Here is a 14,667-nt window from a genome sequence, read left to right as displayed (position 1 = left end):
TATTTATTATGTTTAGAAGCTACTGGTTACCTCCAGAGTGGAAGGAGAGGTAATAGATGGGAAGAGGTACGAGGGCACTTTAAGACTCTGGTCTTCTTCTACTTCCTGGCCTCAAATGGTGGCTTCATGGGAGTGTCACCTTGTGATGACAATTTGTCAAGGCGGATACTTAGTGACTAGTGAATTTTCTACATGTATGTTATACTAATGCAGGGATCAGGAAATCATGTGGGCCAGCTGCCTATTTTTATAAATAAACTTTTATTGGAACACAGCCACGCCCGTTCATTTACATATTTACATATGTCTCTGCCTCCTTGACCCTTTGTGGAAAAAGTGTGCTAAGCCCTGTGTACACTATACACAAGACATTGAACTTGACCTTGGGCACATAGTAGATCTTTCTCCTTGTGTTTTTCCTAACCAATCATGTAAATGAGTTTGCAGACTTTAAGAACACACTGAATGACAAGAAGGACAAAGAGCTTAATGTTACCCTAACATAATCATTAAAGAATTTATAAGTTAGGTTATAAAACTCCATGCAATCCAATGAGAATATAAGTAAGGAAACCAGGATAAGCAGAAAAAAATCAAGACCCAAGGGAAAGATAGGTATTACAGAAATCCCCCTTACAATGTAAGTGATACCTTACATAATGACTAAGATTGGGCTGCAAATTTGACTCAGAGTTTCCTGGACACCCAAGCAAAAATAGTAAGACATGCAACACAAAGGCACCGAATGTCAGGAAACCAAGCTGGGCTTTAAAACTTCCCCTGCACAGTCCAGAGAGAGTCTAAACCGGTGCACACAACTGAGAGCTGGCTGTTCTTGATAAAAAGCACCTTTACCCCATGTTTCCTGCAAAAAGACAACTCATTTTTTGCTCTGATGGGCAAAAAAACCCTCAGGAGTCTAATTTTCGCCAACTGCCATGTGGCACTGCCCGTTCCCATCTGGGCTGGCTGGCACAGACCTCGGCGAACAGAGCAGAGGGCCCCATGAGGGTCCTCTTATCGTGGCTCCACCGCAATGACCTACTTGGGATTAGAACAACATTTTAGAGTATAACTGTGTTTTATGGGTCATAAATATTGCACAGATGTTCCTTATTTACATAGACTTCGTAGCTTATTATTGCGACATTACCATGCTAATATGGTGATTCCTGCATTCGAAACTGGAGGGCAGGAAGCAGGAAGATGTAATTAAAAAAGCATGGAGCACATTTTGGGGGGGTTGTTCAATAAAACAAAACAAAAACCCATACTGAAACCGCTACCTGTTACTCAATTTTACTCCACAACTGATACGTGATGGCAAGAACTAAACGTTTCACAACATAGCACTTGATGGATTGAGAGAGCAATAAATTAAAATATAACAATAGTAGTAATAGGTAGCATTGATTGTGTGCATACTATGTGCTTTATATATGTATTCACTGACTTAATTCCCAGAACAACACTAGGAGGTGAGTTTTATAATTATGCCATTTTAACAGATGATGAAACTAAGGCAAAGCTAGACTAAAAAACTTCCCAGGGTCAGAAATGTACTGGCAAAGCCAGTGTCTGACTTCAAAGTCTTTGTTCTGTTAACACCCACACAAAAAGCAAGAACAGTTTAACAGCTTTCTCCAGAAGCAAAGGCGATTCTGTGCTGTCCTACCCTGAGTCACTGAAGCACACGACTAGCCAAGCCCAAAAGGATCTCAGTGATCCTTGGCAAATATAACATCGCCCCCCTGCAGACAGAGGTCTCCATGGTACTTAACTCTGGAGGCAGCAAGGAGTCAAGCCTTTGGATCAGGTCATGGGGCTGCCTCTCGCCCCACCCCTTCCCTCCTGCCACACCAGCTTGGCCTCCCAGCCTCCCAGGGCTCCAACCACACTACAGGGCTTCGAATTTCACAATGACCTGCTGGCACTGGCTCAGCCCAGGCAGCTCTCCCTTGCCCTCACCTGGCTTAGGACTCCACAGCCAAGGATCACTGTCTACCAGAAACCATCCCTGGCCCCAGCCAAGTGAGCTGTCCCCCAGGCTGCCCCCTCGCAGCAGCATCTTATGTCTACCGTCTCTGTATGGTGACTGCCAACATGCCCACCTATTTCCCCAAACCAGACAGTGAGCTCCTGGAGGACAGGAGTGGTCCTTCACATCTCCCCTGCTGGTATAGTTCAAGTGGGTGACCCAGAGAGAGAACACTGGTGGACCAGAGGAACTCGCTAGGGAGAGAATGGAGACCCATCTTTGACAGCAGTAAGGGTGCCCTACCAGGCACTGCAGCCATATCTACTAAGATTTGCCATGATACAGCAGCCTTTTAGGCTCTTAGATTTTGAGTCTCCAGAATAAACATCTATGGTCAACACTGAGATGGAGAGAGTGCTTGCTTTTTGACATTCCACTCTACAACAAAAATCACATTTACCCCTGATCGCATCAAAGTGTTCGCCTGGTCCATGCTGTGCCACCATGAGGTGAAGAACAGGCTATACGTGTAAGGCAGTAGCTAGTTCTTACATGTTATGTGGACAGTTCTGTGGCTCCTGCACTGGACTGGTGTCCTCAGGGGAAAAGCCATCCTAAGATGTCCACTCACAGCACATCTGTCTCATCTGTGCATCCCTATGTGTGCATAAAAAGGAGGGGGAGAGAAGAAGGAAGGATAAACACATCCATTCCACATCTTCTCTTTTAGAAAACGTGTTCCCAAAAATTAGCCACAAATTGAAAGTTTGAAGTTTGGAATATACAGATCCTTACACGCTATCAGAGTGGAGTCGAGAAGGGGAAAGAGTTAAAAAAATTATGAAATCTTAATATGGTGGAAATGTTTCATTTCCTTACTCCTTGAGTGTCATATATTGTACTCCTGATCATTCAGGATTATTTAAAATATTAAAAAATAAATTAAATTACAAACCGTAAGTTTAATTTGGTGATGTCTTATCTCAAATTCCAATTATCTCAGCTTACTGAAAATGACGTTTCATACGAAGGAGAAAATGAGTTTGATTTGGGGGAGAAGGATGCGCTGGCAGAGATGGAGCACAGGATCGAGCTGGAGATTCGGCACTGATTTCCATTCACTCACGCAGTCTGTCAACAAACGTTTATAGAGCAGTATGTGCCAGGCACTTCCTAGGCGGTAAGCAAGACAGAACCGCTCCCTCCAAGAGCTTACACTCAAGTGGGAGAAACAAACTAATAAGTAAAGAAATAAATAAATACTTTGACATAGTTGATGCTATTAACATCAACATATTCAAGCTAACGTGGACAGAAGTGGAGAAGTGATATTTATCTTTGTTTTTTAATTATTTTATCGAGATCACATTGGTTTATAACACTGTGTAAATTTCAGGTGTACATCATTATATTTCAACTTCTGTACAGACAGCATCGTGTTCACCACCAAAAGTCTAGTTTCCATCCGTCACCACACATATGTGCCCCTTCACCACTTTCACCCTCCCCTACCCCCTCCCCCTCTGGTAACCACCAATCTATTCTCCTTATATATATGTTTGTTTGTTTATCTTCCACATATGAGTGAAATCATATGGTATTTGTCTTTCTCTGTCTGACATTTTGCTTAGCATAATACCTTCAAGGTCCATCCATGTTGTTGCAAATGGCACAATTTTGTCTTTTTTATAGCTCAGTAGTATTCCATTGTATATATATGCCACATCTATCCATCCATTGATGGGTACTTGGGTTGCCTCCAAGTCTTGCTATCGTGAATAATGCTGTAATGAACACAAGGGTGCACATACCTTCTTGAATTAGTGTTTTCATGTTCTTTGGATAAATATCCAGAAGCAGAATAGCTGGATCATATGGTATTTCTATTTTTAATTTTTTGAGAAGTCAAAGGAGTGATATTTGATCAAAGGTTGAAAAGGTGAAGTATCTCAAGTAGAGAGAACAGCAAGAGCAAAGGCCCTGAGGTAGGCACAGGTTTTGACTGTTTGAAAAGGGAAAAGAAGGCCAATGTGGCTAGAGCAGGAAAACTTTTCTATAAAGGGCCAGTCATCACTTCAGCCTTTGCAGGGCACATAGTTTCCGTAGCAACCACTCAACTCCACTCTTGAGCGTGAAAGCAGCCATAGATAATATGTAAATGAATGGGTAGGCCTGTGCTCCAAAATAACTTCTGTTATGAACATTGAAATTTGAATTTCATACAATCTTCATGTATTACAAAATACTATCCTTTTGATTTATCAACCTTTTTTTTTTTTCTTCCCCAAAGCCCCAGTAGATAGTTGTATGTCACAGTTGCACATCCTTCTAGCTGCTATATGTGGGACGCGGCCTCAGCATGGCCGGAGAAGCAGTATGTTGGTGCACGCCCGGGATCCGAACCCAGGCCACCAGTAGCAGAGAGCGCGCACTTAACAGCTAAGCCACTGGGCCGGCCCAGTTATCAACCATTTAAAGATGTAAAACCATTCTTAGATCAGAGGCCACACAAAAACAGGCAGCAGGCCAGATCTGGCCCATGGGATGAAGTTTGCTGACACCTAGGCTCAACCAAGTAACGGTGGAAGGATGGCGGAAAAGTGGACGAAAGACATTATCAGAGCCAGATCTTATAGGTAAGAAGCAGTAGTTCGGGTTGGGGGCTTTATTTTTTCTAAGTGCAAGTGGAGCGATTTGAAAGAGAGAAGGGACACGGTCTGATTTATGTCTTTAAAAAACTACTTTGGCAGTTGTGTGGCGATTCTGATGGTGTCACCAACTTTCTAGAAAAATGTGTCACTGGGAAGCTGAACACTGTCCTCTTGATTAAGGAGACTGGAGCAAACCATCTTCCTATCGAAAGCTCTATGGATCTGTTGATTTCTCTCTATATTTGAATCATTGAAGTTTTTTTTTCCTTTAATGCTGATTCTCGATCCATAATTTTAAAGATTTCCCCATTTCCCTCTGTCACTAAACCTGGCCTTTGAGACTCAATGTTTGAGGATACATTTCCAGCAGTTCATGTGTTCTTTCATTTTATTTCCTTTCACAGTTGAAATCATCTGACCAGTAACAAACTGAAGCTAAGTAGTCAACACTGTCTGTACATCTAACAGGCTCCCTCTTTGCCTCCAACGCACCACCATGAGGACTGGCATTCTCACATTTCCATTTTCTGCTCATTTTTATAATATAAGAGAAAGCTAAAAAATAAATTCCATCGCAGCTGTGCAGATAAAGGTGGCAGGAGAGAAAAACCAGCCTTGTGGTTGGCAGACATCAGAGTACAATGGGTTCAACTGGTTTCATAAAGTCCAAATTCAATACTTGGGGGCATGAAGGAATAATGAAGAAAAGTGCAGCTTCCCCCCAACTCCCCAGTTCTACCTTTTATATGAAAGGAAAGGCTGTCAAGGGGCTTGGTCCTTTCAGGCTCTGCTGTGTTTCTCTGGCCACCCTTCCCAAATCCAGACTTCCCACATCCCCTCTGGAGCCTCGCCTGATCTTCATATCTGCTCACAGACTGTACTTGGCATCTTGACATTCAGCTTAGCCCGGCGGCCCAGCTCCAGCTAACCCTGCCCCCGCAGAGAGGAAGTGCTCCCATGTTAGTCAACCCCAACAAAGCCTTTATTCTTGACAACTTCTGACCTCTTAAAAATCCACAGGCTCTCAACCCTTGTGAGCTTGGACAAGATTCAAGCTTGTTTCTAAATCTTGGTCCCCTCATCTACCTACTCTTCAGGATTATAGTGATGGTAAAAGGAAATCAAGTATTTCAAGCCCTCTGTTAGACATCTGATAAGTCAATCGAGGTAAATAAGTAACCAGAGCAAGTCCAATCAGAATTTTCCATCCTCCTCCTTTAGTCTCTTAGTTAAATTCAATGCCTCCCATACCCATAGAAGCAAAGCCTCTGTGAAAAGGCTCTGAAGAATACCCAAAAAAGGGGGTTTTGAGATGTGGGTCTGTGGCAGCAGACTCTAAGATGGACCCCAATGATCCTCACCTCCTGGTACTCACGGCCTTATGTAATCCCCTCCCCTGGAGTGTGGGCTGGACTAGTGTTTAGCTTCTAACCAACAGACTATGGTAAAGCTGATGGGATGTCATTTCGGTGCTTAGGTACACAAGATTGTGACTTCTGTCTTACTAGCAGACTCTGTCCCTTGCTGGGAAGATGAAGCAAGCCACTGTGTTGAAGAGGCCCATGAGGCAAGAAACCAAGAGTGGCCTCTGGCCAACAGCCCACAAGGAAGTAAGGCCCTCAGTCCAGCAGCCTGCAAGAAACTGAATGCTGCCAACAACTACGTGAGGTTGGAAACAGATCCTTCCCCAGTCAAGCCTTCAGATGAGACCCACAGCCCTGGCTGACATGTGGACCACAGCTGCATGAGAGATCCTGAGCCAGAGAACTCAGCTCAGCTGTGGCCAGACTCCTGACCCACAGAAACTGTGAGATAACAAATGTTGTTTTCAGTGGTGTAAGTGATTTAGTAAGAGATTTTTAAGTGGATTTAAGTGGTTTTTTAAGTGGCTAACTTTGTGGCAATTTTTTAGGCAGCAATAGTTAACTAACACAGGGTCCACTTCAATTTGAATTTCTCAAGTCATCCTAACTCAGAAGTCACATGCTGTCAACTCTCTGCACACCTCCAATTGCATTATACTCAGCTTTTACAGATTTAAAAGACTAGATTAGACATTGATTTCTTTCAAAGAACCACCAAATTAAACCGATCTCGAGCCCTTTCCTCTGACAAAGGGACCTCATTTGCTAAATCTTCCTCTTAATGCAAGTGACAAAGAGGAAAATCAAACCACGGCATGGCCATCTCTGAGGGGAGGAGGAAGGGATAAGAACGCTCAGCCCGCTCTGCCTCACACCAAGAATGCAGGCAGAGGGTTCTGAGCCATGGGCCACCCAGACCATTTGGATGGGACTGGCATCACGAGGAAGCCAGAGGTGGGGGATCCTTCTGTGGATATTGTCTCATTATTTGTTATCAAAATCTTTATTCCACAGCAATTTTTTCCCATGCTAGTCTGAATTTCTCTTGGCAAATAAAAGTTATTTTTAACTAAGAGCCTTAGGCTGTAAACTTGCTTCCCCAGAAGAGTAAGGTCAAGCAAAATCAGAGTCAGAGAAAGGAGAGAAGAAGCATACTCCTCCAAGGGAACGCCATGCGCCCTGTCCCACAACCGTCCTCTGCATGCTACTCCAGCCCCTCTTCTCTCTTGGTTTTTTCACCTGTATGCCTCGTTATGCATTTCCTCCTACCTGCCCGTCCCCTTCTACTGTGCTTTCATTCAAGCTGCTCCTAAGAAATCTTGCCTTTACAATAACCAAGCTATCCAGAGAGCTAAAGTTTGCTCTTTAATTCAATTTAATACTCCAAATACTTAAATCCAGGGCTCATTAGGTTGAAGACATCATGCTAAACACCACAGCAGACACTTGAAGAGCTGTGTCTGCAAAGCCTTTGAAAATGTTCTACTAACTTCCCTTCCCTCTTATGTTATAGAATGGGGCCACAGTGTGCACCCCAGGTTCAAAATCCAGAAAGCAGGTTTCAGGCCTTGCCCCAGCCCTCAGTACCTGTGTGGCCCTGACTTGGTCCTTTAATGCAACTAAGATTCAGCCTTCTATCTGCAAAAAGCACTTATTAAGAGCAAGGATTGAAATGGAGTTACATGCCTGAAAATACCGTATAAAGTATTATAAAAATAGAATCATTGGGATTAAAGAAAACAATTTAGCCTTTTCTTATAACTCAAGGTTATCCGTAAAAAGATGAGTTATTGTATTTGGAACCCACATCTATATTTTTCTCCCGACATCATAAGTGTCATGAGTGCTGCTACATCTTGAGCAAAGCAATAAGGGGCGGCCTTCGGGGGCTTCAGAGGAGGGTAGCATCCCCTGCCCGCATGCCTAGCAGCCCCGGCTGCTGAGTTCATTGAGATCTCATTGCTGCTTCTTACAGACGTCTCCTCCTCTTGTCCAGCAACCAGGCCATTGCTCCTTTTATGTACCACCACTGCAAGCACACCGCCCTGGAGCAGACAGTCTCCTTCCTTCTAAACCCTCTGGGCTTGGAAATCAAATACAAACTTGTTAGAATTGTACGTAAACTAAGAGCTACAGCCACTGGATGAGAATCTGGGGGCTCTCCCTCGGAGAAAGGACAGAGCTCTGCGTGGGCGCAACATCCATTTGGGAGCCCAGAGGCTCTTCGGCTGCTTTCCAGGTTCTTCACAGCACACTAGAAGGTGAGCCTTTTAAATAGTAGGATTCGAGAAAAGAAAGGAGTTTTTACACTATGTCCGGTGCGTAGTTACCATGTATTGTTTCTACACAGGCCCTCACTCGGTGCCTACCTACATGCATAGACGTGTATCTGCATGTCTAATATTCAACAGCAATGAGACCAGGGACGTACATGCAGAGGAAATTCCCATCTAACAATGATAATAATTTTTACACTATTTATTCACCACTTTACATATGTTACTCCATAACCACCTAATGAGATAGGCACTATCATTCCCCATTTTCTTTTAAACAGTTTTATTAATTTATTTATTTCTGTGTGTGTGTGTGAGGAAGATCAGCCCTGAGCTAACATCCGTGCTAATCCTCCTCTTTTTGCTGAGGAAGATCGGCCCTAAGCTAACATCTATTGCCAATCCTCCTCCGTTTTTTTTCCCCCCAAAGCCCCAGTAGATAGTTGTATGTCATAGTTGCACATCCTTCTAGTTGCTGTATGTGGGATGCGGCCTCAGCATGGCCAGAGAAGTGGTGCGTCGGTGCACACCCGGGATCCGAACCCGGGCCACCAGTAGCGGAGCGCGCGCACTTAACCGCTAAGCCACAGGGCCGGCCCCATTCCCCATTTTCTAATAAAGAAACTTAAGGCTCAGAGACATTAACTAAGGACACTGCGAGTAAGCAGGACAATTAGGGATCCCAGGCAGTCTGACCCCACGGCCGGTCCAGATGGGAATGAAAATATCTCCAGAGATTGTTGCGGGTTCAAGTCACATTATCAGTTTTGTCCTAATGAAGAGCAGTAAACTCTAAAATCCACCCACTGAATTGAGACTTATCATGATTCATACATGAATTACCGATTCTCAACAAATTCTCAGGAACCACCATTGCTATTATCACTTGCCAAGTATTTTATACGCATCATCTCAAATGGTTACAAGCCCCCTGCCAGCCTGGTAGAATTATCCCTATTGATAAATGGGGAGTCAAGGCTCAGAAAGAGACCATAACTTGCCCAAGGACATGTAGCCAGTAAACAGCAAAAGCCAGGATTTCAATTCAGGTCTCTCTGACTTCAATGCCTATTCTCTTTCCAACATGTTGAGTGGCCTAAGATAAAATATATTTCAAGGCAAACTATTCTTTTGTGATGTAATCAATCTTAGCAATTCAGTACATTCTTCCGAACCTTGCACAGCTTTGAAACTGAAACAATACTGGCCTGGAAGTGAACACAGCTCCACTGAAACCTGGGTTTGTCCAGTTAAAAGCTGTGTGACTTTGGATATGTCACATAACATCACTAAGATTGCAATTCTTCATAGTGATCCAATTTCACAGAGACTTTATGAAGATTAAATGGTGCAGTGTGTGACATATTGCATATGCCATGGTCCCTGGCACACAGAGGGTGCTTTAGGTAGTCTTTCCTTAATTCATCAATTATTATTTTCCTTTAAAGACATGGAATTGCAGGTTAAGATTTCAGATTGACAGATTTAAGATAAACCAGTCATTACTGTATACGACACAACACAGAATCTTCAAATCAAGACTAAAATCGCTGAAAGTGATCTTAGAAATCACTTAATATCCATTCATTTACCAACATTCAGTGAGTACTACGTAGAGGAATTGTGCTGGGCTCGAGGGATCAGCAGTGAACAGAACAAAGTCCTGACCCTCATGGAGCTTAAATTCTAATAGAAAAGAGTCAGAAAATAAACACATAAATAAATTAAAAGACTATTTAAGAGAATCAAGTGCTATGAACGGAGGTAGCAGCCTCATTTGGCTGAGATGGAAACTGACCTCCAAACCAGAGAATGGACTTGATTGGCCAAAGGCCCCACATGGAAATAATGGTGTGTCTTGGTTCTCTACACTCAAGGCTCTCAAATTTCCACATGCATCAGAATCATCTGGAGGGCTTACTAGAACACAGATTGCTGGGCCCCACGCCAGAGTTTATGAGTCAGTAGGTTTGGGGTGAGTTTCAAGAATTCGCCTTTAAAAAAAGTTCCCAGGTGAGGCTGATGCTGCTGGTCCAGGGACCACACTTTGAGAACCATTGCCACGGAGGAATGTAGCCATACCAGGAAGCAGTGAGGCAGGAAAGGAGGAGGATGAATACCCCAACCCCTCTCCTCCTGCCACACAATCTCCTGTCAGCACCCCCATCCGCTCAACTCAATCAGAAACCAGAGGACAAAGAACTCAAGGTCCTACAGCCCCTGGAACTCAGAGCAGTAAAAGAAGGGCTCCATTAACACAATTCCCTCTCCTTGCCCCATTGCAAATTAAAGGGTGCTAATGGCCTCCCGCTGTTCCTAGTCTTTAGATGTCTCAGCATCCCTTGTGGGTTCCCTTAACCCCAACCTCATCCCACGAACAGTCCCTTCCTTAAAATCTCTTGACACACTGGAGTTGAATTCTGTTTTCTGTCAGGATCCAGCGAGATACACCACCAGACCCCAGACAGCTCATCTAGTGGTGATATTTTCAGAAACTGACAAAAATTATTCTATTTCTCCCTACAATAGCATCTGTAAAATGCAGGCCAAATATCAGATAATCTTTTTTGGCTACATAATTATGCATTGTGTATGCAACTTGCAGGAAGCTGCACAGCTTATGCAATGAGATCACTCTGAACAGAGCTTTGTCGCCTGGGATGGGCATCAGAGTGACCAACCATTCTGGTTTGCCTAGTACACTCCTGGTTTTAGCACTGAAGGTCCCACATCTTGGGAAACTCCTCCATCCTGGACAAATCAGGACAACTGGTCACCCTAGCCATGTAGTCTTGTGTTCCACTGAGCTCCAACAATATTGCTCCAGCAACAGCATCACCACCAAGCATGGCTAGTGTTTATTGAGCACTTCCCAGGAGCCTGGCCCCATGCTAAGCATTTACATGCATCACCTCACTAATTTCTCACAACTACCCTACAAGCAAGTTACTATTAGGAGCCTCATTTCACAGATGATGAAATTGAGGCTCAGATGGCTCAAATAACTTGTTCAAGGTCATGCACCTTTTAAATCACACAGCATTGACTTGAGCCCACACAGTCTGAGATCAGAGCCTGCACTTCTAACCACTATGGTTTCCTCTATGACAGAGCAGATGGGTCCACCTGCACCAGACCTGATTCTACGAGGAAAACAGCCAAGAACTAACTACCAAAAGGTGTTATTAGGGACCAAGCTCAAAAATTGGACTCACAAGAGCAGAAATTGAGGGGGTCTTTACACATTCTTTATTGTAAGGCACACAATGAAAAGGTCAATGGGGAGCTATTTGGTGCCCTTGGAAAATTAGATATAAAATGACACAGGCCCTTGTATTTCAGAAGCAGAGATTCTTGCAGCAAAATCTGTGATGCCCAACACCTGATGCATCCTACAAATTCAAGGACAGTCCTACCTGATGGCTTGGGCTTCAGCCTCTCATATATAAAACTGGAGTAATAGTCACCTCTTAAATCCACAGGGTAGCCACCCTGTGTAGTCAATAAACTACATCCAGCCAGAACGTGTTTTCCTAAAATGCTGTGCTGGCTGGAGACCCAGAAGTCCAAAGACTACAGTCTGGAATGAACCCCTCATCCCATCTGAGTTCCTAGGGGTGTGGCACCTTCAGCTGTGGGGCCCCCAATGTGGAATCAGTGGCAGCCACACCTAGGGGCTCAATTTTTGTTCCAGGACAAGTGAAGGTCTCCCTTAGGGACTACACTCTTATAAGACAGGGAGGATTAAGACTTATTTGGGAGGGAGAGGGGGCTTCTTTCTTAGGAAGACAGACCCCCACTCCCATACCTCTTAATGCCATAAAAATCTTCTAACATTCAACATCACCTGGGCTCTGAAACGAGACGACCACCAGTGTGACTGTGGCCAAGCCCTTGCACCTCCATAAAACCAATTTTCTTATCCGATAATATACAGGATTGTCGTGCCTGCTTCATGGGATCATCAGCAGAATTAAATGAAGTCTTAGAACTCCTCCAAAGGAATTCTCATTGAAAATTCTGAAGGAAGGCTTTCCACTTGGGAATTTCAAATACAATCTAAATTTTTCCCCTAAGTGTGAATTTAGCACAGCACCTGACACAAAGCAAACCAGAGAGAGCAGAAAGTAGTGGCCGAGAACACAGATTCCAGCCTCAAATTGCTTGGGTTCAAGTCCTGGCTCTACCACTCACTAGCTGTGTGACCTTGGGCTTGCTACTTAACCACTCTGTTCCTCATTTTTGATGATAATTGTACCCACATCATAGGACTGTTATGAAGACTCTATAAGTGATAATTAGTAAAGCCTTTGAAAAATGTCTGGCTCATTGTAAGTATTTAAAGTATACATTAGTGTTAGTGTTCGCTATTTGGTAGTCATTTTCTCTCTTGTATTTATTTCCCTGGTGTTCAGTTTGAATCCTTCATACTTTGCAGACATACCTCAGTGCACCTGTGATTTTCATAACTTTTGAATCTTGTTCCCTATTATTGTTCCCCTATCATCCATCATTTCACCAAATGACTTGTCATCTCTTTGTGTTTTCTGCTTTCCATTCCAACATGAACCAAATGCTGCTCTCCTCTGCATACTCTTTGGGGTTTAGAAATCTTCATCCCAGGAGAGTGAAAATTCCTTCTGTCATATTCTAATCTGGATTGCTCTAATGGAGCCGCTGCCTGAAATGAACAATCCTGGAAACAGATTCCGTTTGTTTTATCTCCTAGGCCCGGGGATTTCACAACTTATTCCTTTTGAACAAACAAACTATAGGTGGTGTCAAACAACAAAACTGGTTAATCTGGAAAGGGTAGATTTTTAACATATTGATCTCTATTAAAGATCTCAAATGATTTGATTTTCAGGGGAAAAAAATCAAAATCCTAAAGTCAGAGACTAGAACTCCAGCCCTTAAGAAGCACAGATGTCATCCGGTCATTTCATAGATGGGAAACTGTGCCCAGGTTCACAGCATCTCTAAACACTGAAAAGATTATAAAACATTATTTCTCTGTGTCAAATACGCCTTTCTGGGGCCTCAAGCAAACCCACGGCCAAAGGCTGCCCCATGGAGGTACCAGGAGAGAGAACGGACTGTGGGAAGGGGATGGATGCTGCTGCCTAATAAAGCCTTCACCATCAGAGCCCCAGTCAGTCATTGTCAAATGTCTCTCTGTATCTGTGACACAATTGTCTACTTCTCTCCTTCTAACCAGATGCAGGTGTCTTAGAATTCTCCATAGGATCCTCATTACAAACTCTGACAGAAGGCTTTCCATGTACAAACTAAGACTTAAATTTGTTTTGAAAGAATGATTAAAGAAAACAGTACATATGTTTAGAATGCCTACCATTTGCACTTTACTAACAAATCTTAAACTCCAAGGGTATCATTTTTTAAGGAAATAATTTAAATGCAGAAATAGTACAAAGAGAAGTGTAATTAACACCTATGTTCTTCTCTATCAAGAATTATCAACTAATTTTAACAAATTTTCTTAAAATGTGTTCTCCTTTTCAAATGAAATAGAATATTACAGATAAAGCCAAAATCCTCTTATCTACCATCTCAGTTCCATTTCTCTCCACACCTCTAAGGAGTGTAGCCTTCCATTCTGCTTTTTATACTAACATGAACATACATAGTTTGATTATTAATACATATTTGATTGTTACATCCATAAAATCAGCTCTTTTTTCCTTCTACATAAGAGGATGCAGCCTTGCAGATGCTGAGTTTGGTTCATGAACCAGAAGAGCCTAATATTTGTAAATATTCCTTAATAGATGCTCAAATTTTCAGCATAAGATCTTCTAAGATGCTGATATAAAAGGGCAGTGGCATAGCAAAAATTGGGGTTCTTCTGTGTACCAGCAGGATTCTGCCAGTGTTGAAGATGTCACTAGGAACTATGCACCCCATTAGGGAACCAAGAGTCCAGAAAAGCCCAGGCCAGGATATACCACATATGCTTCTGCTCTGTATAGTCACGACACTTCCATGATATCTTGTATCTTTGTCTAACTAAGTCAGAAATTTATGGAAGTTTGGAAGCACATACAGGGTCTCTGCTAGATCGTCTGTAACCCATTTGAAACTATGCTGTTGGTGTCAGAAGTGGGACAGGCATGAAGAGCTCACCATCGTGGCCAGATTTTAATCAGAGATCAGAATGTCAAAGTAGGGAACAATGAGTAAAACATGACAATTTTTGTGGAAGGAGCTAATTCAAGTGGAATTCATCCACTGTTCCTCTCCCTCAACCATTTTGACCTGGCATATAATAAAAGATGGCTGAGCCAAGGGCAATGAGCCCAAAGCATAATTCTGGGATCTTCTATATGAGCCAAAACAGTGGCTAGAACTAAGAATCTCCAAAGGGAGTTGAAACCCCA

The 14,667-nt window shown here is 43.1% G+C and overlaps 1 protein-coding gene across 1 annotated transcript in view; it reads right to left on the bottom strand.

Annotated features, from left to right (window-relative positions):
• The window catches only part of PTPRT (protein tyrosine phosphatase receptor type T), a 1,015,836-nt gene that overhangs the window by 990,024 nt on the left and 11,145 nt on the right, over positions 1-14,667 (bottom strand). The window lies entirely within an intron of this gene.

Source organism: Ceratotherium simum, chromosome 21 (assembly GCF_057802395.1).
Source record: "Ceratotherium simum simum isolate JZ-2026a chromosome 21, ASM5780239v1, whole genome shotgun sequence".
In the NCBI taxonomy this organism is placed as follows: domain Eukaryota; kingdom Metazoa; phylum Chordata; class Mammalia; order Perissodactyla; family Rhinocerotidae; genus Ceratotherium; species Ceratotherium simum.
This window is presented reverse-complemented; position numbering and strand designations above follow the sequence as displayed.